The sequence below is a fragment of the Pseudochaenichthys georgianus genome, chromosome 13, assembly GCF_902827115.2.
Source record: "Pseudochaenichthys georgianus chromosome 13, fPseGeo1.2, whole genome shotgun sequence".
In the NCBI taxonomy this organism is placed as follows: Eukaryota; Metazoa; Chordata; class Actinopteri; order Perciformes; family Channichthyidae; genus Pseudochaenichthys; species Pseudochaenichthys georgianus.
Window position 1 is genome coordinate 30,169,342 of NC_047515.1, and position 24,219 is coordinate 30,193,560.

The 24,219-nt window shown below is 37.6% G+C and overlaps 1 long non-coding RNA gene across 1 annotated transcript; it reads right to left on the reverse strand.

Moving 5' to 3' along the window:
• Window positions 1–2,652: 2,652 nt before the first annotated feature.
• LOC139435013 (uncharacterized) lies at window positions 2,653–7,279 on the reverse strand. The gene is made up of 2 exons (XR_011644288.1): window positions 4,518–7,279; window positions 2,653–3,339 (listed from the first exon to the last, which is right to left on the reverse strand). It is a non-coding gene; the product is annotated as an uncharacterized lncRNA (long non-coding RNA).
• Between the last annotated feature and the right edge of the window lie 16,940 nt (window positions 7,280–24,219).

Below are 24,219 nucleotides of genomic sequence, written 5' to 3' on the forward strand. Positions count from 1 at the left end.
AGGTTAAGAGCAGTAAGTCAATGACGGTATCAAATAGTAAATACAATATTTAAACTAGTAGAGAACTGCAACAAAGAGAGGTCTTTAAAAATGCAGTGATAAACTAAACACACACACACAAACCCACGCACAACCAAACACAAGATCTCCCTGGCAAAGAGAAACCACTTTTGATACTGTATACAGTAAAGGAGATTCCTTTTGTCTGTTTGTTCATGTTTGCGTGTACAGGACATTTTTGTCCCCATGTGTGCTCATGAGTTCATTCATCTGCAGGCTGTGTGTTGGAGGATCTCACATCTCCCCAAAGACAGCCGTGCCTGGCAGGAACACAGATGGAGTGTCTGGGATAGCCTGAAGTGCACTCTAAAACACACACACACACACACACACACACACACACACACACACACACACACACACACACACACACGCCATGTATACATCACCTCAGGGGACATTACATTGACTTACATGCATTTCCTGGAGACTTAACCTAAGCTTAACCATAACCAACACATGCCTAACCCTAACCCTTACCCTTACCCTAACCCTAAACCTAACCAAGTCTTCACCCTAAAATTAATGATTCCCCTCATGGGGACCTCCAATGTGTCCCCATAAGGGAAGCCAGTCCCCACACGTGACTATGTAAACATATGTAGGTCCCCACAAGTATAGTAATGCTAGACACCACACTCACACACACACACACACACACACACACACACACACGATTATACAATGCTTTTCAAAATCCACAGTTAAAAGAACACACTGAAAGGAATGAATGGTTATAATAAGAATAAGAAGAATTGCGCTTACCCAGAACTGTCTATCATTATTCTTTGCCATTGGGACAACGAAATGGATTCATAAATCATTTGAGAAAGAAGGAAATTAGAGAAATAATGAATGACAGTAATTGGGGAAGAAGAGAGGTAGCGTGTGACACACTTTAGATATTGGAAAAAGATACGCAGAGAGAAAGACTTTCTCTCTACCACAGATTATGCCTCTATTACTCTATGTCATGAGTCCATTAGTTCCATTCATTAATACCATTACTGTATCTAATGGGACTGTTGTAACATGCAAAGACTACATTACTGTAAATAATGTCTAGAGATGTTTTAGAGAAAGCCAACATTCCCTTAAGATCAAATTAATATGTAATGAGCCACTTGAAGAGCTCACATCATCTGTATATTCAGTTTAAAGTAGATTGATGTATCTTAAATCAAACACGTTTTTTTTTTCATGTTCCAAAATATTTAAAAATATGCAATCAGAAACACATTTAAAGTTTTCAAAAACACTCAATATAAAGAGTGTGGAGACAAATCAAGAAATTGGGTTTTCTTAAGAACTTAATGTGAGTAATACTGCCACTGCCTTTACAATACACAACATATAGTTTTATAACAAACATGTGCATTACAAAAGTTTTGAATTGTATTCATAAAGTCAGATTTAGATTATGTGATACTACTTTAGAAAAAAAATGACAACATGAATTCATCCTTTCTTGGTCTGTGTCATGGAGCTGTAGGAAAGCCTTTGGTCAGAAGAAGTTGATTCAAGATGAAACCACATTACTTTAAATTAACATTTAGTGAGCATCAGGAAGACAGCCTGTCATTACACATTTCCTGGTAGATATCAAAACCAACCACTCACATTTCATCATTTCATTCATACTAATTAGAAAACCAATTATAAGAATATATCCCTAATAAAGTGTCACAATTTTTTAACCATTCTGTTTTCTACAATTGTACTTGCCTTCCTCAAAATTGACATACTTATAAGAAAGGAGAGTGAAATGGATTAACGTAAGCATTTAAATTGCCTTTGATATTATTTTATGATCGGTTCATTTAATATGGCTAACATTCTCTTGATATCAGCAAAGATAAAATTCAAAGATTAAGAAAATTGATGATCGTACACGCTATGTAATTCACAAGTACAGTAAAACTACATTATTTCTTTATAAGCTGCATGAGACAAGCAATCATCAACAAACATCGCACATTCTTACTACTTTAATAAGGTTACATTACATAACTCATACAGTAGAAAGGTCCACCTTAAAAACACTTCCTGATAGCTCCATGACCTTGGATTTACAAAGAGAGAAATTCCTCAAATAAAACTTAAAAGTAAGATATAGAAGCAAGTCAAATGTAAAGTCAAACTCCAACATATAAGCATACATTAACTCATAAAACCAAGAGGCTAAATTGTTTTACTGAAGTCCAATTCCTGACTTAAGTATGTGTGAATAAGTAAACACTTACTACATTAGTAAGAACATAAGACATGTGCTAGTTGCCATGCATGTTCAGTGAGGTACACTGGTAGCATGTAGTCCATTTGTGCTGCTGCTAACCAAACAGTGCTGTCATACTGTGTCTGCTTCATATCTGCATCCAGCTATCACTATTTGTTTTAATAAAATCCTGATGTAAAGTGAGTGTACTGTGTGCATAGTACATGTATGTGCTTCATAACACATTGTTGTTCAACCATCTTTCAGATATAACACAGAGTTTTATGTTTTTGCCGATTTGAACATTTTTGAGTAAGTTAGATTGTTGTATCACAAATACAAATTCATTATCCAGACCTTGACAAGTTTAATGGTTGTTCTGTTAAGTTTCATTTATTGTTTTTAGATAATTTTACATTAAAGGATAAAGGTTTACCACCAAACCTCTTCTTCGATTCAGTCCCATAGTGTCCACAGAAGGAATTGTCCATTGTCTTCAAAGCCATTCTATCTTGTCATTGTCTTCTCAACAGTCAAATGAATTGATTTGATTTGATTAATGACAAATCGTCAAATACATTCCGCAAATGTCCTCATTACAAAGATCAGAATATCCAAGCAATATTCAACCCCATGGAATGAGGGAAAGGATCTTCAAACTGTTACTAATCATCAGGGCTGTGAGTGCAGTGTAGGCCTGTAGCTGGTAAATGTAGATGGTAAATGTCTCATAAAGGTTATATTATAACCTTTATGAGACATTTACCATCTGAGGCTGTTGTTCCTTTTCATTCTGTTTGAATTTGGCAAAGATCCTCATGTCCACTTTCTGCAGTTTTACACATTCTCCAAAGAACAGAGACACTGTTCATGCAAATCCACTCTGTGAGAACATGCTCGTCCTGAAAAAGCCGTATATCCGTGTGAACTGTATTTTAAATCCATGTATCAATGCCACAATGTTGTCTCTCAGTTTGTTATATGAAACTCAGACGGTTCTGCTGGTCTCCTCTCCAAGCCATTGTTTCCAGTCCTTATTGTTTCACGAACGATGATGGGAATCTCTATGGAGGCAGAGAGCATGTGGGAGAAAAATATTTAGTACACAAACATAAGTTATGTGTTATCTTCTTGATGGCTTAATGGTTCAGAGTTCTAGTAGACAGGCAATTTTAAACCCTTTCTGTCAAAATTATTTATCGAACATACTATTATGGTTTACTATTATGATCTGATCTGCAACACCATTAAATGCTAAAATGTGAAATGGAGAAAGAGGAAAGATTGGTCAGAAGAAGTCAGAGGTCTGGTGAGGACTATGTGTGTGTATGTGTGTGTGTTTGAATGTGTGTGTGTGTATGTATAGAGAGGAGGGGTGCGCAATGTGGACATCGTGGCCGAATGCCTCACATGCATGAAAGGAGGGATGACGGAAGAGAGAAGATGGAAGAGAGAGCACAGAGGGTACCATGTGACACATAAGACCACAGTGAATGCACCAATAGAATAATACAACTGTTAAATGTTGATCTGGTAACTGGATATGTTTTTATCCTACTTCTGATGATGTGCTAATGATGTAACAGGAATAAGGTGTAAACGATATTCAGTAACCCATACTGTAACTCATAAATATGGGTCAGACCCTTAGTGAGATAGGGGTGAACTCTGTTGCTCAATTATAACTGTATCATTTAGTCTGTAATACTGTCACCTTGGGTTCATATGCAATGTAAATGATTTATACTTACTTCAAAGTAAAGCATAAATGATACTATGCAGGATACTTTATCTTTGCCAAAAATTGTATTGCTGTGCACTTAAAGACCTTTTACTTTTTAAACTATGCATTATGTCTTACTATATACCACTTAAAGTTAATGTATCTATTAATTTAACTAAAGATTCGAAAAACAACACAAGTGTTTTTTGTCGTTCATCCCAAACACGAAGGCATGATGTCTCCTTTAGTTACTAAGAGTGTTACATGCATGACATTCGAGAACAAAATAGTTCCCAGGGGGAAGATGATCTCGGAGTTTAAACTGATTTTACACAGAAAGGCACTTGATGACTAATGTTGGCTGCAGACTGGATGCATGATTGTTTAATACCACGGATGAAGTACTTTGTCATTGGGAACGTCAACATTTCCCAGTAAATGTTCCTGCTTAAAGTCCCTTACACAAATGTGATACATCAGGTTGCTGCACCACATCAGTAACAGTGTTTTACTTCTCACCTCTGGGTGCCATGGTGGTGAGTAACGGGATCACTGGGTTGTTTCCAGGCGTCTTGAGATGCTTTCCTTCACTTCAGTGTGACTGTGCAGGCAGGTGATGTCAGCAGTAAGATGGAGGGAATGAAAGAAACACCTAGCCTGTTGTAGGCTGTTGTAGAAGTCCATATTAACAGATGTGTGCATGCTTTCTTCTCTGTGCGCTTGGTGTCTTTATGTAGAAACACATTAATGGTATCTAATTAGTTGATATTGTGGGTTCATGCTTCCACAGAAACTGGCTGGTATTTGGACAATGAAGGAGTTGGTAGAGGTAAACTTCATAAGGAGGTAAACGTTGGACATCTGAACCTCTGACGACCAAACAAGGACCACAAACATACTCAATATAACTAATATTGTCAATATATACTGTTTGTTCTTGTATGTGTTCTCGGTTTGTTGTTAGAGTTGAGAAATCTGGCTGTTTTAAGTCATACCCTACTGTATACACTTTAAGTATGCAACATAAAGCACTTCTTAAAGTAGAATTAATTCAGAAAATAAATGGCTTTATTTATTTTCCCTTTTCACCTGTGCACTTTACTTTTCTTGCATTTTTCTTTTGTCCTATACTCATGTTTGCCAATTTACTCAAATTCACTCATTGTTTATTTCTGTCATAATCCTCCTCCCTACACCAACTCTGTCCCCACCATTATCTCTCCTTTTCACTTGTTTCCTCACTCCCACTCTTATACAATGTCCCTTTCCCTGTCAGTTGTCATAAATGTACAAATAGCGGAAATGCATAAGAGCATTTTCTGCCTCATTATTTTCCTCTCTCTTCCACATCTTTCCTTTTCACTTCTAGTGTCACTCATCGCCACTCATTATCTCACATGTTAATAATTATTTCTCTGTCTGCACCTTAAGACTCTATATTTTCCCCCGCTGGGTGCACTTAGCTCTATTCTGTCTGTAAAATCATCTTCTAATAAAGTCAGCCGCAGAGATACGATCTGCTCTGACCGCTCTAATATCTGCAGAGACAATTGCTTGAACTTCCTTGCTTGTTCAATTTCAACAAGTCACTGCTCAGCTCAGCCCTGCTCCCCTCTAAAAGGATGTTGTTTTCTCTAGGCTTTTAAAATATATATATATAGTAGACATGGGTGTCAGATGAAGCAGAGTTTTTAAATTAACCAACCAAGTGGATGTTTGTGGACTAAAAAGGAGCTTTAGTCATGGCATGAGTTCATCTTAATCGACCCATTACTTTCTCTGTTATCTCATATTTCTAAATCATGGACTCCTTATAAAACAAACTACTAATAATGTTCAAGTGGTTTATCTACCATTGTTATCAATGACTGCCATGCAATAACAAAAAGCTTAACATTAGTGAGGAGGCGGAGCTGAGTAAATTCCATATTGCTCTTATTGCTCAAAATTAGTCAACTAAATATACTGGGTGCTGTAAATGTAAGAATAAAATCAATAGCATGGAAAAGAATAGTAAAGACAGAACAGGTTGAAGTTCAGTGCTTTGGTCGAGCATCGTAAGGACGTTATACTGCAGGGCTCGGACCTCTGGCCTCGTCGTACTCACACACTCCGTTACAAGCTTCAACAGTGGATCTCTCTCTGGCTTCAGATCCCTCAAAGAGATCAAGCTATGATCCTGTGTAATCCTTCTGACCTCTGCTGAGCCTGAATGGGTTTATATAACAACAGCTTGGCTTACATAACCAGCTGACCACGTAGGCAAGTATAGTACTATTATGTTAAGGCACCACTTATTCCAGCCTGCAATCCAAAGTGAATACGTGTTGTGTTTTGCTCCAGGACAAAATGCTTATTAAATAGGTTAATACTTTGTCCATATGGAGGCTAAAATAAACATCCTGGTGACATCTGATTGTTTCCGATACATTATTGTTATAGTGATATTAAAGTTGGATTAGGAAGCTTAATGACAAGCCATGGTGGCTAACCCTAACCCTTATAAACTTTGATTGGTAAATAAGATAAAATAAGGAGTTTTTAAACAGGTTTTTAAACAAAAATATTTACCCGAGAGCCCGTGCACCACGCTGCGCTCCTACGGAGTGTCGCACGTTCCCCAAAACACTAACCCTGACCCAACCCCTACCATTTCAACCAATTGTGGTGGAAAGTGTTGCTTGTGGGTTGGTTGAATGAACAAAGCTCTGAGGATTGTCTTTAACTTTCTATATATTTGTTCACTGGATCTGGTTTGTCTATGCTAGGTAGTTTTTTGCTGGTTTTTCACAATAACATGTGCAAAACAGTGCATGAGTGGGTCTGCATGTGGTCTTATTTGGTCAGGTTGAGGTCAGTATTCAGTATATTAGGTAAGATATGTTTCAGTAGCCATTTTCAAAGTCCCTTAATGTAAGTGTGATATTAGTTTAACTGTATTTTTGTGGGTTTTGTTTTTATATTGTATCACTGTAAAACTTGAAGGAAAAAATAGATATACCTGTGTCTCTATCGGATCATTATTTCATCTGATGAAAGCTTTAAATAAAATAAATAAATACATTTTTGAAAGTATGTTTTATTTTGATTATTTAACTGTAGTTTATTAGTTTTACTCTCTTATATTTCTTGAAAAAATGTAAAAATCATTTGATTTGACTATCCCATGAAAATTCCATTTCAGATGTCTCAAGTTATAGCTATTTTATATCATTTCTGAAGAAAAATATATATTTTCAGGATATGGAAGGTTTCGGATTATCAGACAGCATCAGTTTCCATCTCGTCAGAAGGCACAGGCGCAAACCACGGCCACCACCACTATGTTGCCAATGGTTGCCAGTACAGCGACCCACAGCCAAATGGTGTCACTGGACACTTTCCCATCATCCTCTGTTTCTGAGGGTCTGGAGCAGCTGGCGTTGAGGTTGGAGGTGGACGTCTGCAGGGACGTATTGCCGTTGTACGGAGAATCCATGAAGGCCCCACTCACAGCTGGGAAATGCTGCCAGGAGACAAAGGTAGAGGGTGGAAGCAAAGGGAGGGAGAAATTCAGATTACAGATTTAACTTAATCATTTTTGTTAAAGTCTGAAAAAGTTTTAAAACAATTAGATGTCTCTTTGTTGGAAAAAGCTGAATCTAAATCACTGGATGCAGCTTTGAGTTCAGCCCAGTGATTTAGAATTGGACTTCAGGAACAAAGGGACGAATAAAGCATACTACATTATAAATGATCAGTTGTTTATTTAGAGAAATACATAAAGGTGAAGTTGTTGAAATAAATAGCACATACAGAACTGCTATAAGCTGGCAGAAGTAGTTAACCTTAGAACAAAGGTTTCCGAAAATGTTATTTTGCTTATTATGGCGCATTTCCACTGCGGCGGGTAGCCCCGTTTAAGCGTCCTTAATCGCCCTCAAGCGGCCAGGCCAGTTTTTGGTGGCCTTTCCATATTGCGTAGCACCGGCTAGCGGGTACTTTTTGCCTCTTTTTCCGGCCCCATAAAATCGTGGTTCTATCAGGCCAGGGCCAGGGCTGAACTAGTGACGTCAACACTCTCGACTGCTGATTCGTCAGAGAGAATCGTCACAAGATCGCGTGCGAGATCATCCCTAGTGTCGCATATATATCTAGAAGCAAGCTTGCAGCATTTTTATACACAGCATTTTTGTAAACGGAGGAGCTACAAAAACAGCAACGTCAAAGAAAAGCACACCGTGGTCGACCGAGGAGGTGACGACGTTCCTACATCTCATTGGGGATGATAAAATCCAGCGGGAGCTCGACGGAACAACAAAGCCGATCACCCCGCCTACACTGCGTTGCTACCCCAGGTCCTAAACTGTAATGGCAATGCGCCACGACCAGCGAGGCAGCCCGAGGCCTGAGCGAGGACGCTTAGGGACGCTTAAACGGGGCTACCCCGCTGCAGTGGAAATGTGCCATTATTACTGAGTTAAATTGGTTGTCACTTAATTACATTCCTGCATTATGTTACTAGATCTTTATAATCCACAGCACAAAATATATCATCGAAAAGAAACTAATTATTCCAGCTTTTACAACTAGATTTGAAATGTTTTGGTCAGAGGAAAGCATGAAACAAGAACAATGTTTAATATTGAGAATGAACCAATCAGATAGGATCATCAGTTTTGATTAAGATCTGATTTCCTCCCCTTGATCAACACAGTGACATTTTAATCCTTGAGAAATTATGAGTCTGAAAATCCATTAAAATAAGATGCACTCACCCTTAAATAAATCTTACAAAGACAAGGACGGCATGGTTGAACAATAAAATGTTCTGTTAACGCTGCAGCTGTGCCTGGTCGAGGGACCGCTGTACTGTACGGTGATGAAGAGTAATCAGCGTCTCAAAGGGATTAATTCTCAGACGAATTAACAAAGACACATGCTTCACATATACTGAAAGAGACAGAGACACAGTTGCAGAGTAGAAGAGGTCTCCCTTGAAAAAGAGATCAATGATCTCAATGGGATTTATCTGTATAAATAAAGGTTAAAATAAAAAAAGAGGAGGCATGAAGTGAGTGAGGCAGATAATAAATCCCAATTGTATCTCAGCTGTCAACCCTGTCTCCTAAAAATTACGTTCCCACAGAACTAAACTGCATTCTCAATTACGTTTAGCTAGAAACGTATTTTCTCCCACGTTACGTTTGTTATGAACGTATCTCAAATACGTTTATTTTCTACATATCTTCTAGAAGCATATTTTCTTCCACGTTACGTTAGTTATGAATGTAACTTAAATACGTTTATTTTCTACATATCTTTGCCATTTATTGTCTTGCTTATAATAATGATAATTAGTTATTTATAAATATCATATTTGATCCAATTGGTATATAGGTTATATTTACACCATAACGGTGCACAGCTGATAAAAAAGGACTTGTAGTTTTTAAAGATATTACTGATTTTCTTTGAATATAAGAATCTAAATACTGAGTTGAGAGAATAGTCAGGGGATTTGGGTGATGGGAGACACATCTATGGAATCACAATTTCAATAGCTTACTATTAAATGACGGATAGCCTATGCCTTTCTGTCTGTGATGTTTTACAAATCAGATATTAATGTGTAGAAGTAAAACAAGAGAAATAGTACAGCAATATCCTGTAAAATTATGTAAAAACATGAATAAAACTACACATCTTTAGTGTCTACACTAATAATACAAAGTTATTATTAGTGTGCTGTGTGTACCTTGTGTGCACCGCCTAGTGGTTAAAGCATGTTATTGAATTATTTTTGTTGAATAATCTTATTTGATCAAAACAATATTAAGAGTACATACTTTCATAGGGGGAAAGTAGAAGGTCAATGATAGAAATATAGAATATAAAAAGTCAAGAAGATACTAAGTGATCTCTACAATAAAACAGTTTAGTGCTGGATGTACAAAGATATTAATAGGAGGATGTGCAAAACAGAAAAACGAATTAACCTTTATTAACACATTAAAAAATACTTTAGGTTAAGGTCTTCTTTTAAACAAGAAAAAAGCTCTGGGGGTATCTATCTACAGATGAATATTAAGCCTGACAAAGTACTTAACGTCTAAAATATTGCTTTCCTGCAATGTTAACTATGTTGAAACACTTATTTTAAATGATATTATACACATTAATTATACTCTTATGTATGTAGATATAATAAGAAATGTGCAGAATATGACAGTTTAATGGTGGAGGTATACAGTACACACATATTGATAGATGTCTGTTGAGGAACCTGCGACCCAAGTTGTGTATAAGATCAATACACCTTAGAAAACCTTGAAATCTTGAAAGGGATATGCAAAATAGCCATTATACAGTTTTTAATTAACTATTAGTAGAGAATAACGAGTAATGAATATACTTTATAAAGATCTGCAGATAAATGTTTAGTCTTCTCAAGCACCAACTATCAAATATCTCTCCTGATTGTTGGCACTTGACAATCACCTTCCCTGAATTGTATTCAGGTGTAACTAAAGTCTGCTTTAAGGGTTGTTTATATTCCACATAATTAATCAGAATCTGCAAAGTAACTAAACTAAATGTAGTGGAGTAAAAATACCAGGTTAACCTCTGAATTGTAGTGGAGTAGAATAACAAAGTAACAATGAGCTGTCGTGTGGGTATATTAATGCTGCCCATTATGGATACAAGCGATTTTCACCCATTTAGTAATTACATGTTTTAAATGTGTACACACCAATGTGTTTCCTATCGCCTAAACCTCCAGGGCTGTACACAGTTTAATACTGTCAACTTCTACATTTGGGAAAAACGTCTTTTAAAACTACAATTCCCAGTAGAGACGTGCCATAGAGAACATGTTGCGAAACACAATAGCCAGCATGTGTAGTTCTGGTGGGGCGTTCGAGTCCAGTTTTGAATAGTCTGCCGTGGTTTCGTTCCATTTCAAAGAGCTTGACGCTCGGCGTAACCTTGGCGCAACATCACGGGGTTTGTCAACGGGACTGTAGTCCCAAACGATAGCTGGGGATTATGGGTAGTGTAGTGTCTTGGGCCATCCTAAATCTCGAAATGTCCCGTCTGTTTCTGGTGACTTTATTTTCGGCTAAAAAGCATGCTAAAATGCCCAAGATTATAGAATTAAACGAATAAATAAAAACAAGGATAATTGTGTGCTATTGTTGAGTAAATAACAGTGTGTTATTTAGAAAAGAATAACAAATTAGAAGGAAGAGATTTTAAAAAATACAGATTTCAGTATTTTGAATCTCTAAACCCCATTTCTTTTCCTCAAAGACGACAAAAAAAGTCCGACATTATACGATTTAAAATAAAAACAAATAAATAAAAAGATAAAACACTGGCATGTAATACGTTAGAATAAATAGAATGGTTTTGAATAATAGATGACAGTAAAATCTACTTCACTTTACAGCCCCGCCCACTTTTGGGGAAACCAACGCTGTCATTTGAACGGCGATCAAGCCTGAAGCCACAGAGCTCTTCTGTTACTGTCCTTTCTTCTTAGAGGAAGTACAGAAACACGTAACTCTGGATTTGTTTTAATGTTTGAGGTGCAATGAACGACACAGCAGCTTTTTGGCATGTTAAAACTATTATGTTCTGCCTGCACATGAGAGTAACAGCTGGCGAAATTACAGCCTCGCCTACTGATTTTAATTTAACCATATATCGAGCCCGATTGTCGATTTCAAAGGTGTGCTCTAAAATGATATTTATAAATGACTATTATCATTATTATAAGCAAGACAATAAATGGCAAAGATATGTAGAAAATAAACGTATTTCAGATACGTTCATAAGGAACGTAACCTGGGAGAAAACATGTTTCAAGAAGATATGTAGAAAATAAACGTATTTGAGATACGTTCATAACAAACGTAACGTGGGAGTAAATACGTTTCTAGCTAAACGTAATTGAGAATGCAGTTTAGTTCTGTGGGAACGTAATTTTTAGGAGACAGGGTTGCAGCTGTATGTGTTTGTCCCTTGGGAGCTTCCATAGCATCCACTCACCCAGAGAGGAAAGAGACTCCATCAGAATACATGGAGCTAACTATGGGGATTAAAACCTCAAATATCCATGTCCACACTCACACACACAAACACATAGATACAAGTTAAAATATATAGATTATTATGTTGCTGCTCACAACACACTGAACAAAAGTGAAGCACTCTACTCTTAGATATGACTCGTAGACTGAACAGTCTGATACAAACAGACAGCTCAGTGGCCTTTAATAATTCAAGCATTCACTCTGACAGCTGTAAGGTCCAAGTGAGTTTGACCCTTTAACTTGTGGGTATTTTAGCATTTAATAGCACTATTCTGACTGTGGAAAAAATAGTATTAACACTAGAACTGCCAAGCTAAACCTATATTGTTTGTATTGTTCATTACATTATGTAGGATGGTTCACATTCTCAGCTGTGGAACTTTTTTATATTCGTTATGCTACAATAGTTTATATATGAAATCTCAGCAGATTAAAAATGTATTATAATAAAACTATTTCATGTATTTATAGTAAGGCAGAGCCAACCTGAATCAAAAGAGAGGTTGGAAAATGTATTAAACAATATGAACATGGATTATACCAATGCACTGACACCATGTGCCTTTGTGTTTGCAGCTGAGGTCAAAAACATGTGATTGTAAATAGATTTGTTTGTTGCTCTGGGATCTTTCAAGCATCAGGTTCAGTTTGACCCAAAATGCTTTTAGTGCTTCGGTTGCAACCCTGTCTCCTAAAAATTACGTTCCCACAGAACTAAACTACATTCTCAATTACGTTATGAACGTATCTTAAATACGTTTATTTTCTACATATCTTTGCTATTTATTGTCTTGCTTATAATAATGATAATAGTCATTTATAAATATCATTTTAGAGCACACATTTGAAATCAGTAGGCGAGGCTGTAATTTTGCCAGCTGTCTCTCATGAGCGAGGCAGACAATAATAGTTTTAACATGCCAAAAAGCTGCTCTGTCGTTTATTGCACCTCAAACATTAAAACAAATCCAGTTACGTGTTTCTGTACTTCCTCTAAGAAGAAAGGACAGTAACAGAAGATCTCTGTGACGCCAGATGTGGTGTTGTTAATGCGATATGATATCCGAAAATCATTTCAGTTTAGGATGGCCGAAGAAACTACACTACCCATAATCCCCAGCTATCGTTTGGGACTACAGTCCCGTTGACAAACCCCGTGATTAATCTTCAAGCTCTGTGATTGGATGTTGGAGTGGCAGTGCGCCAAGGTTACGCCGAGCATCAAGCTCTTTGAAATAGAACGAAACCACGGCAGACTATTCAAAACTGGACTCGAACGCCCCCCGAGAACTACACATGCTGGCTATTGTGTTTCGCAACATGTTCTCTATGGCACGTCTCTACTGGGAATTGTAGTTTTAAAAGACGTTTTCGTTTTTCCAAAAATTAGAAGTTGACAGTATTAAACTGTTTACAGCCCTGGAGGTTTAGTCAATAGGAAACACATTGGTGTGTACACATTTAAAACATGTAATTACTACATGGGTGCAAATCGCTTGTATCCATAATGGAAAGCATTAATATATATTCTACTCCACTACAATTCAGAGGTTAACCTGGTATTTTTACTCCACTACATTTACTTTAGTAACTCTTCAGATTCTGATTAATGATGTGAAATATAAACAACCTTTAAAGCAGACTTTAGTTACAACTGAGTAAAATTCAGGGAAAGGTGATTGTCAAGTGCCAACAATCAGGAGAGATATTTGATAGTTGGTGCTTGAGAAGACTAAACATTTATCTGCAGATCTTTATAAAGTATATTCATTACTCGTTATTCTCTACTAATAGTTAATTACAAGACATCTATCAATATGTGTGTACCTCCACCATTAAACTGTCAAATTCTGCACATTTCTTATTCTATCTACATACATAACAGTATAATTAATGTGTATAATATCAGTTAAAATAAGTGCTTCAACATAGTTAACATTGCAGGAAAGCAATACATTAGACGTTAAGTACTTTCTCAGGCTTAATATTTATCTGTAGATAGATACCCCCAAAGCTTTTTTCTTATTTGAAAGAAGACCTTAACCTAAAGTATTATTTAACGTTTAAATAGAGGTTAATTAGTTTGTCTGTTTTGCACATCCTCCTATTAATGTCTTTGTACATCGTGCACTAAACTGTTTTATTGTAGAGATCACTTACAGTATCTTCTTGATTTGTTATATTCTATATTTCTATCACAGACCTTCTACTTTCCCCCTATGAAAGTATGTACTTTTAGTATTTGTTTCATCAAATAACATTATTCAACAAAAATAACATTATTCAACAAAAATAATTCAATAACGTGCTTTAACCACTAGGCGGTGCACACAAGGTACACACAGCATACTAATAATAACTTTGTATTAGGACACTTATGTATGTATAACATCTGAAGATGTGTAGTTTTATTCATGTTTTTACATAATTTTACAGGATATTGCTATACTATTTATCATGCTTTATTTCTACACATTAATATCTGATTTGTAAAACATCACAGACATAAAGGCATATCCGTCATTTAATGGTAAGCTATTGAAATTGTGATTCCATAGATGTGTCTCCCATCACCCAAATCCCCTGACTATTCTCTCAACTCAGTATTTACATTCTTATATTCAAAGAAAATCAGTCCTTTTCTATCAGTTGTGCGCCGTTATGGTGTAAATGTAACCAATTGGATCAAATATAAAAGACAGCCGAATTAGTGTTGATACTGCAAGGAGACGTATTTTGTGAAAAGAAATGCAAGGTGTTGTTTAATTGTCGATATATTTATGATTCACGTCACATATTCAGTTTTGGCGGCAGTTCTCCTGTTTGTCCAGAAGTCTTCTCATCAGGGCTCTATAAATAAAGAACTACAGCAGATGTGTAATATTTAATGCAGCCGAACTGTGTATTACAATGCCGTTATGTGATGACTTCCAAAGAGAAAAGTAAGAACACTCGGAATAAAGTATTATTATTATTATTTCTTTTTTTTTTCGGATTTCATATCGCAGGCCTATTCAAATGGCGACCCGCGGGCCAGATGCGGCCCAGAACCAACTCCCGAGTGGCCCAGCCTCCCGTGGTCAAATTCCTACACTAGTACAGACCATGAACGCAACACTCCGCGTTGCTTAGAAACCACCAAACCACAACGCAGCACGTTTTTTAAAGTGCATCTAGTGGTGCTAGTAACGGTGGTCCTATGATAGCAACTCTAAAACATGTCTCTCTCAACTCTGAAGTGTAAACAAAGACAAAACGGTCATTGATCTTGTGGAGCAGATGTGCGAGTCATTGCCCAAGTCAAGCTGGACCTTTTCGCGACCGACTTGAGTACGGGTCGGATACTGCATTTTCCGACGCTCCGCAAACACATCACATCCCCGGCACATCCCCGGCACAAATCACGGATGTGATGACAGATTTCATTGCGAGGTTGAAAGAGAACTTTGGTCAATTGGATGGACTTGCTCTGCCCACAGAGGTGATGGGCTTTGTCAGAGACCCCTTCACTGTTGCAATAGAAGGGGGCGTATCCACCAGAGCAAAGGAAGTGGTCCCCTCCATCGACGAGGGGAAATGTACACTGAAACGTATTAGGCTTGTTTGAGACACATTGCGGCTCGCCTCGAAAGTAGACGAGAGTAGCCGATCGCAGCCGGGGGAGGTGTCAAAAAGCTCGTCTTAAGTCGAACAGCTCGGAGTCGGAGTCGGCTTGACTGGCTGGGTTTGCAATGGCGGAAATTGCGTTGGCGTTTTTCGTTGCAGATGAAGTGGATGCAATAGATTTTATTTTAATGATTTGGTTTAACTTAAAGAGAAACTTTATTGTTATTGCACATATTACAGGTACTGAGACAACGAAATGCAGTTTAGCTTCTAACCAGGTGCAACAACCAGTGAAGTGGAAAGTAATGTACACAATCTACAGAATAACAGATAGAATGAATTGAATGATGAATAAACAGTGGGGTATGAATACACTAGATATCAGCCTGTGAGCAGTATGAACAGTGTGTATGAATATGCTAAGATATATAAAGTATGAAAACGGTAAGCAGTATAGTATAAAATATATAGATATTAATTTCATGATGATAAACATTGGGGAACAATGATGAAAAATGGGAATGGATGTGGCGACGTAAAACTGACACAAAACAACAACAAACTTTTGCCAGCCAATTGGAGAGTTTCATCAGCAGCACGTGGTAAAAACCACCAATGAGCGCTCAGCTCGAGATACCAGCGAGCCGTTTCCCATCAAGCATTTCGCTTCCGCAGCTCGTGGAGAGCAACTGCGCCAACTCGCCTCGCCTCGCTCTCAAGGCTGCGGGCGTCTTTGTCCCGCGAGATTTCAAAGTCTCATGTGGGCGACCCTCCAGAGCAAGTCGGACAAAATGACTAACCATCATGCAACGCACTAGCAAGACGTTGATCGCAACTGCGCAGGTCTGTGCAGGTCTTGCTTGTCTCAAACAAGCCTATTGACATGCATTCATCCGTAACCGGATGCCCCAAGCGCAGCGCACTAACGGGCCAGCGAAGTTTTGGAGTGATGTCAACAAACAGCAGTTCCCTTCGTTCAGAAAGTAGCGATCTGTGTGCTCAGTATGTTTGGATCAACATACAAATGTGAGTCAAGCTTTTCACACATGAACTCAATCAAAAGTAGCACTCGCTGCTCCCTGACTGACAGCACTCTTCACCAATGTCTTAGGATTGCATTAACATCCTATGAGCCAAAGATCACTGCTCTTGTTCAAAACTAAAAATGTCACTTCTCCCATTGAGAAAGTCAGCGATGACAAATCACACATGAGGTGATAGTAAGCACCTAGTTTACTATAGTAGACGTGTAGTGTAGTATTCATTCATGTTAGTTACCCTTATCCCTTGTTATGGGTTTGTGCACTGAAGGGTTTGACAGTTCTTTTTGTATTTAAATGCACTTTGTAATGTGTCTGGGTCACAAAAAAAATCTGAATATTTTACTTCTAAAGCGAACAAATGTAATGCTACAACTGTGCACTTTTTTTTATGCACTTTGAGATGCCTCAGATTCTGTTAAATTAATGCTAATTTGTTGTGTTTTTATGCACTTTTTGACGTGCCTTTGTTAGATGAACAATGAATACAAATGGGATGTTTTTCATCGCAGTAATATGTGTTGGTTTAAAATGTGTCATTACCTGCTTTTTACAGGCCGCTGAATGTCTGGCCCAGCTGAATTTTGTAGTTATAAAATCTGGCCCAATTGAATGTGTAATTGAATAGCCCTGTCATATCGCATTAACATCATATCCCAACATGCATTGCGGCTAAACATCCAATCAACGAGCTTCAAGCTGAGGATCTTGGGTAATCTGTTCAGTGGGTTTGTGTGTATCCTCAAAATGTCCCTTATAGGCCTACGTCTGTTTCCGGTGACTTTATTTACGGCTAAATAGCCCAAGACTATAGAATTAAACGAATAAATAAAAACAAGGATAATTGTGTGTGATTGTTGAGTAAATAAGGAAAAAAAGATTTTCAAAAATACAGATTTCAGTATTTTGAGGCTCTAAGCCTCATTTCTTTTCCTCACAGACGGGAAAAAAAGTCTGACATTATACGATTTAAAATAAAAACATAAAACACTGGCATGTAATTTACGTTAGAATAAATAGAATGGTTTTGAATAATAGATGAGTAAAATCACTGTCATTTGAACGGCGATCAAGCCTGAAGCCACAGAGATCTTCTGTTACTGTCCTTTCTTCTTAGAGGAAGTACAGAAACACGTAACTCTGGATTTGTTTTAATGTTTGAGGTGCAATAAAAAACACAGCAGCTTTTCGGCATGTTAAAACTATTATTTTCTGCCTCGCTCATGAGAGTAACAGCTGGCAAAATTACAGCCTTGCCTACTGATTTCAAATGTGTTCTCTAAAATGATATTTATAAATGACTATTATCATTATTATAAGCAAGACAATAAATGGCAAAGATATGTAGAAAATAAACGTATTTAAGATACGTTCATAAGAAACGTAACGTGGGAGAAAATATGCTTCTAGAAGATATGTAGAAAATAAACGTATTTGAGATACGTTCATAACGAACGTAACGTAGTAGAAAATACGTTTCTTGCTAAACGTAATTGAGAATGCAGTTTAGTTCTGTGGGAACGTCATTTTTAGGAGACAGGGTTGTCTCTTGTGTCCTCTTCCAGCCTATCTGCACCCAAACTGCAGATGTGACTTTAGGGAAAACTCTCACTAAGGAAACCCTTCATACTGAGGGGAGTAAAAGCATATCAGTTTTACCTGTGTTACCACTAAATATTACAAAGGAAACCCATCATCACAAACCTATTGCTAAAGCTCAGTAAGTGCTTATTTTAGTCATATAATGTCTTTAATACTAATAATAATACATTTGATTTATATAGCGCTTTTCCTGGTGCTTAAAGTGCTTACATTCAGAGGGGGGTAGAGGTATTTAACCTCAAATACTTTACTACTGACCTATTTTAAAAGAGTCAAATCTCTGGTGACATGACATGAGGTTATCTGACACCACATGGCCACTGCATCTTGGTTTTGACCAAATAAATCTCTTCAATCTTTATTTACATCAGCTTAGGTGACCACCACGCTTTGTCAGAGAGACATTAAAGCATTTTAAGACATTGTTGTTAGCAAATGGGTTTTGTGATGGGATGGCTTGGATCCCAAGACAAATGTCCCGCTTCTCTCATCACAACAAAATCAGCTCTCCATATATTCAACACTCTTCAGACACTCTTCCGAACCACATAATTATCATTGTAACTTGAAAGAACATATAGACTGTAATAAAAAAGGATGGATGAAAAACAAAGTCCAGTGAGTGATTTCCCACATTAATAATTGGTGCAAAACGTAAAATAAATAAATTAAATTAGATTGCCAAACTATTGGTATGGATACTTGGCCTTGCAACATGTATATTCAATTTCAAATGATTTCCTTTTCTCCATCATTATTCATGAACAACTGTCTCATCCCATCCCATATGATACACAACCACTGTTTGTGTGTGTGCATGCTACTGTAGGTGAAGGAAAATGTTGCAACTGCTTATATATGGCAGCATACTTTATGAGAACACTTTAAGAGCTCTCACATCAGCCACTTAATATGTATATTTAATTAAGTGCCTCCCAGGGTTTATCATGAGTGAAGAAAAAAACAAAGAACAAACTTATCATGCTAGTTTGTAAGAACTTAAAGCACCCAATCATGACGGATGGCTATACAATTATATAGAGACAATCGCACCATGGGAACCAAACCATTTCTAGCAAAGGAAGAGAACTGAACTAGTTCACCTTCTCAAATAAAAAAGCATCTGCCTTGAAGCTGTGCCTCATTCTGTGAGTAAAACAGAACAGAAAGGTCATCAACAAAAACAGCAGCGAGCATGAGTATGTGCAAGAGTTATTACATGAATGATTGTTAAGAATTACTTAGCTACGCACTTAACAATAAACCAGCTGCTTACATTAATAAGTTATTACAGTGAGAGGGTATACTTCTCAGTACCAACAAAAAGCGTCAATTTAGTCTAAAGTTATATAAGGATCTCATTACAGTTTCACTGCATCTGCTATTTACTAACTACTTTGTATCTTTACTTGATTGAAAGAGATTGATAGGATCCTTTTAGAAGCAATCTGCAAAGGCACCGAAACCCGTAAAAAACAGTGTAATTTGTTTCAGAAAATGGAAATGTTTCAATGTTAAACAAACATTTAATTTGTTTTACAGTGCAACCGTCACCAATCATATGCTATTTAAATATATTTGCAGACATATATATGCATGACAAAAAAGTAAAACCAGGACACAATTAACAAAACCAAAATATAAAGTAAGGTGACTCCTCATATAATGGATTGGCGATATTTTAACAACATACCAGGCAGCAGTGTTACGGAAAACTGACACCAGCTGCATCAGCAGCCACATAGTAAAACAGTGATTTTATAAAGTTTTTAAGATACAATTAGCCAAAAGCAGCACAATAAGTGCCCTAAATATAAATTGTGATTTCAACAGAAATGAAAATAAGACTTTTTTGCCCCATGACAAATCTGAAGCTGAAACTGGAGATCTTTTTGCTGTTGTTCATCATGAAACACTCACATCACAGCATCATTACAGAGAGGCTAGACTGCTGGTTTCACTACACATCTTTGAGCATATAGAAAACCTTATGCACAACCTGATGTTTTAAATATTATATGTAGATGGAAAGACAGTTCAACCACTAGGTAAATAGTATACAACATGTATTAAGTTTACAATAGCTGAAATATATACTTTGTAGACTTTCTCACATTTGGAGCAGCAGGCTATTACATGATGTGCGCAAAAACAAACAGTATCTAAATAATTCAAGATTTCAAATTTACAAACAATTCCACCCATCCAGCACAGTTGGATACTTTAGTAATAAAAGTTATCAACTTAAACGTATCAATTGCTATCATTTTAGTTTCCCTGCTACTTCATGTTGGACAATAATTAACAACAATTACCAAAATAGATGCCTAGAGCTTGTGTTGGGTTAGAAGAGATTGAAGAGAGCATCTTAATTAAATATCAAGAAGCCACAAACATGAAGCAAGAAAAGAGAGTGGTACCTACTGCCGGCTGTATGTGAAGAAAGAGATCAGTTGTGGTGTTCCTGTCTGTCCTGTCCCACACTCTGACTCAGGCTGAGTGCGTCTGAGAGTAAAGCGAGCAAGCAGAGCTTCATGAGAGCCAGAGACTGAACTCCATGTGGGAGGGAGATAGTGAGAGAGCAGAGAGAGATCCCTCCCAGTGAAAGTAGAGAGTGGAGTGCAAACTGGGAGACCATGTGGGTGACACAGATTTAGGCATTCTGGTTTTTCTGTTGTGTGTGTGGGGGGGACGTAGAGACAGATCACACCAGTGTGTGTGTGTGTGTGTGTGTGTGTGTGTGTGTGTGTGTGTGTGTGTGTGTGTGTGTGTGTGTGTGTGTGTGTGTGTGTGTGTGTGTGTGTGTGTGTGTGTGTGTGTGTGTGTGTGTGTGTGTGTGTGTGTGTGTGTGTGTGTGTGTGTGTGTGTGTTAAAAACAGCTGATGTTCGTAGACTCACGCAGCATATACTACAGTATTTTAACATTGATGTCAACATGGCCCAAAACTGTTTATAGACTTTTGACCAAATGATTATACACCAACTGAATCAAACAGCCACAACCAGCCATATCTAGAAACTGATATTTGTGGACAGATAACGAGAACTCTGACAATGTTTACAGTGCAGCAAGCACGACTTTTCCAAATTGATGTATTTTCTAGTACTTTAAAGAGGAATTCGATGAGGTTTCAGTGAAGCATACGGCTTTTTTTATGACCACTTGTACAGTCTACTTAAAAAATTGTAATTCTCAAACTTCTTCTTTACTGGAAAACAACTCAATTGCAAACAGAACGACAGGGTGACTGAGGTTATGACGTCACACAAATCCTAAATCAGATTTGAACGAACAGCAATGTGAGCACATGGCAGTCGACTCAGCCTGCTGAGGCACCGGGATGATCAGCTTTTCTGTGTTCACATCTGGGACAATGTGGACAAGCACGAAACAGAAAGTAATCTAATCAAAAAAGAAGCTTCCTGCATGTGTAAATAAATGCATACATGTACATATGGCATGCATCTGTGTACATTGGTACTGTGTGTGTGTGTGTGTGTGTGTGTGTGTGTGTGTGTGTGTGTGTGTGTGTGTGTGTGTGTGTGTGTGTGTGTGTGTGTGTGTGTGTGTGTGTGTGTGTGTGTGTGTGTGTGTGTGTGTGTGTGTGTGTGTGTGTGTGTGTGTGATATATTAATAGCATGAATTTGAACGCATGGATGAATGCTTATGCACAGGTTAGAGAACATGTGTCTTTCTGCTTGTGTGCATCAAGCTGTGTGAATCAATTCATAAAACAGATGTCCTGATATGTACATTGTACCAAAGTCAGGTTTCGTTACCACTGTTTTACCACTACTTATCAAATGAAATTATATCACACAAAAATATTCTTTGTTTCAGAAACTAATGTTTTGTAACAAGACAGTATGGAGTATAGTGTTTCGTCTTGAAAGCAATGAATGTATATGGAAATATATGTTAGGAATGAATTCTTACAGTAATAGCCTCCTTCAACCAGCATTTTCACGCATATTCAGGGTTTTAAAACACATTAAGAGCCACTTAAATAGGCGAAAGCCACTTTATTCATTGCCTCAAAGACTGTTTTGATACGAGGTTTTTTGCCTCTGTTTGATTTGATTTATTATAGGTCAGACATCACCATAGCACAGCGCCAGAAAGCGGGGGGAAAGGAGCAGGTCCACCTACAGTAGGTTCATGTTTATATCACTATCAATCGGAGCTGGAGTCAATAAATACCCATCCTGCAGTCAATTCCCCTGGGATTGAATGTCCATTCTAACCTTTCCCACTAAAGAAACAAATGTGAGTTTAGTCACATTTAACTTCTTGGTGACAACCTGTAACATACTTGTATCACTCTTTCTATGCCTTTGCTAACATTTATAGTGCAATTTTGACCATATTTCCTTCAAGAATTCTCCCTTCCTTTTCCTCAATATTCCATCCCTTCATCCCTAGTATTATCCCAATCCAGGCAGAAAGGACATCCTGGTACAGCGTGCAGTGCTGCTCATGGGATTAGAGTCAACAACATATACAGCTCCGGTCCTCCAACTCTCTGAAAAGGAGAAGTGTTTTTTGCTGCATGGCGTATCAAGTGCACAACATAACTTTTGTGTATAATAAGTGGGCATATGAGTCTGCTTCCTGTGCCCATCTGTGAGTGTGTCCTGTGGGGGCTTATATGGAGGAAGCACTGTGTGTGTGTGTGTGTGTGTGTGTGTGTGTGTGTGTGTGTGTGTGTGTGTGTGTGTGTGTGTGTGTGTGTGTGTGTGTGTGTGTGTGTGTGTGTGTGTGTGTGTGTGTGTGTGTCCAGAAAGTGACGGTTTCTCAAGTTATATAATGTTCTTCGAAGTGGAGTTTCAGATACTGCCTTTGGTGATGACACACACACACACACACACACACACGTCACAAATGAGTGCTCACACATATGGATCAGTGACACACATTCATCTATCACCCGAAGCACAAGCACAAGCACAAGCACACACACACACACACACACACACACACACACACACACACACACACACACACACACACACACACACACACACACACACACACACACACACACACACACACACACACACACACACACACACACACACACACACACACACACACACACACACACACAGGAGGCTGGGGGTTATTTAAAATGAGAGGAGTTTGTGCGTAATAACATAATTGTGGGTGACAACATTTTTTTCACAAGCTAATTGTTTCAGAAGCTAATAGTATAGCCCATGACATGAAGTCTGCTTTTAGGGAAGGGGGAATATGTAAGCCTTGTTTTATCCAATACACAAGTTAGCAATAGGAGGAGGATCACACTTGCATGTCATATTTAAAAGATAAAAGAAAAAAGGGGGGAGGGGGCAGAAAAGAAAAGAGATGAAAGGGTCAATATGTAGCCCCCGAGCAGCCAGATGTTTTTTTTCTTTCTGAAACATCTGTCATTGAAGGAAGAACACAGAAAAAGACTGAGAAAAAGTGAAAACAGCCTAAGAAAATACAGAAGTTATGAAGAGAGGAAAAAACCCTAAAAAACCACGAGGAATCAAAACTAAAATGAAGTAAGACATGTAAGTGATGTATGTACTGATAAAACTTATATTTTAATTAATGTGGGTCTTTATAACTTGACTGAAATAAAATGATCATTGCCTTCAGTGACCCTGACTTACTGTACAGATTTGCACCAAATGATACCTACAGTAGTTTAAAAATAATCTGTCAAAACATTGGAAATATGTAATTCAATTAAATGTTTTAATTTTCAATTAAATGACTTTTGAAGGTCTGCAGATACTTTCTTCTGCTGGCAGTGCATCTTATGAATGAAAGCTTATTTTAAAGAGTTAATTTTACTCTAAAACTAACATATGATTTTAACCTAAAATAAGGGACAACAAGCAAACCTA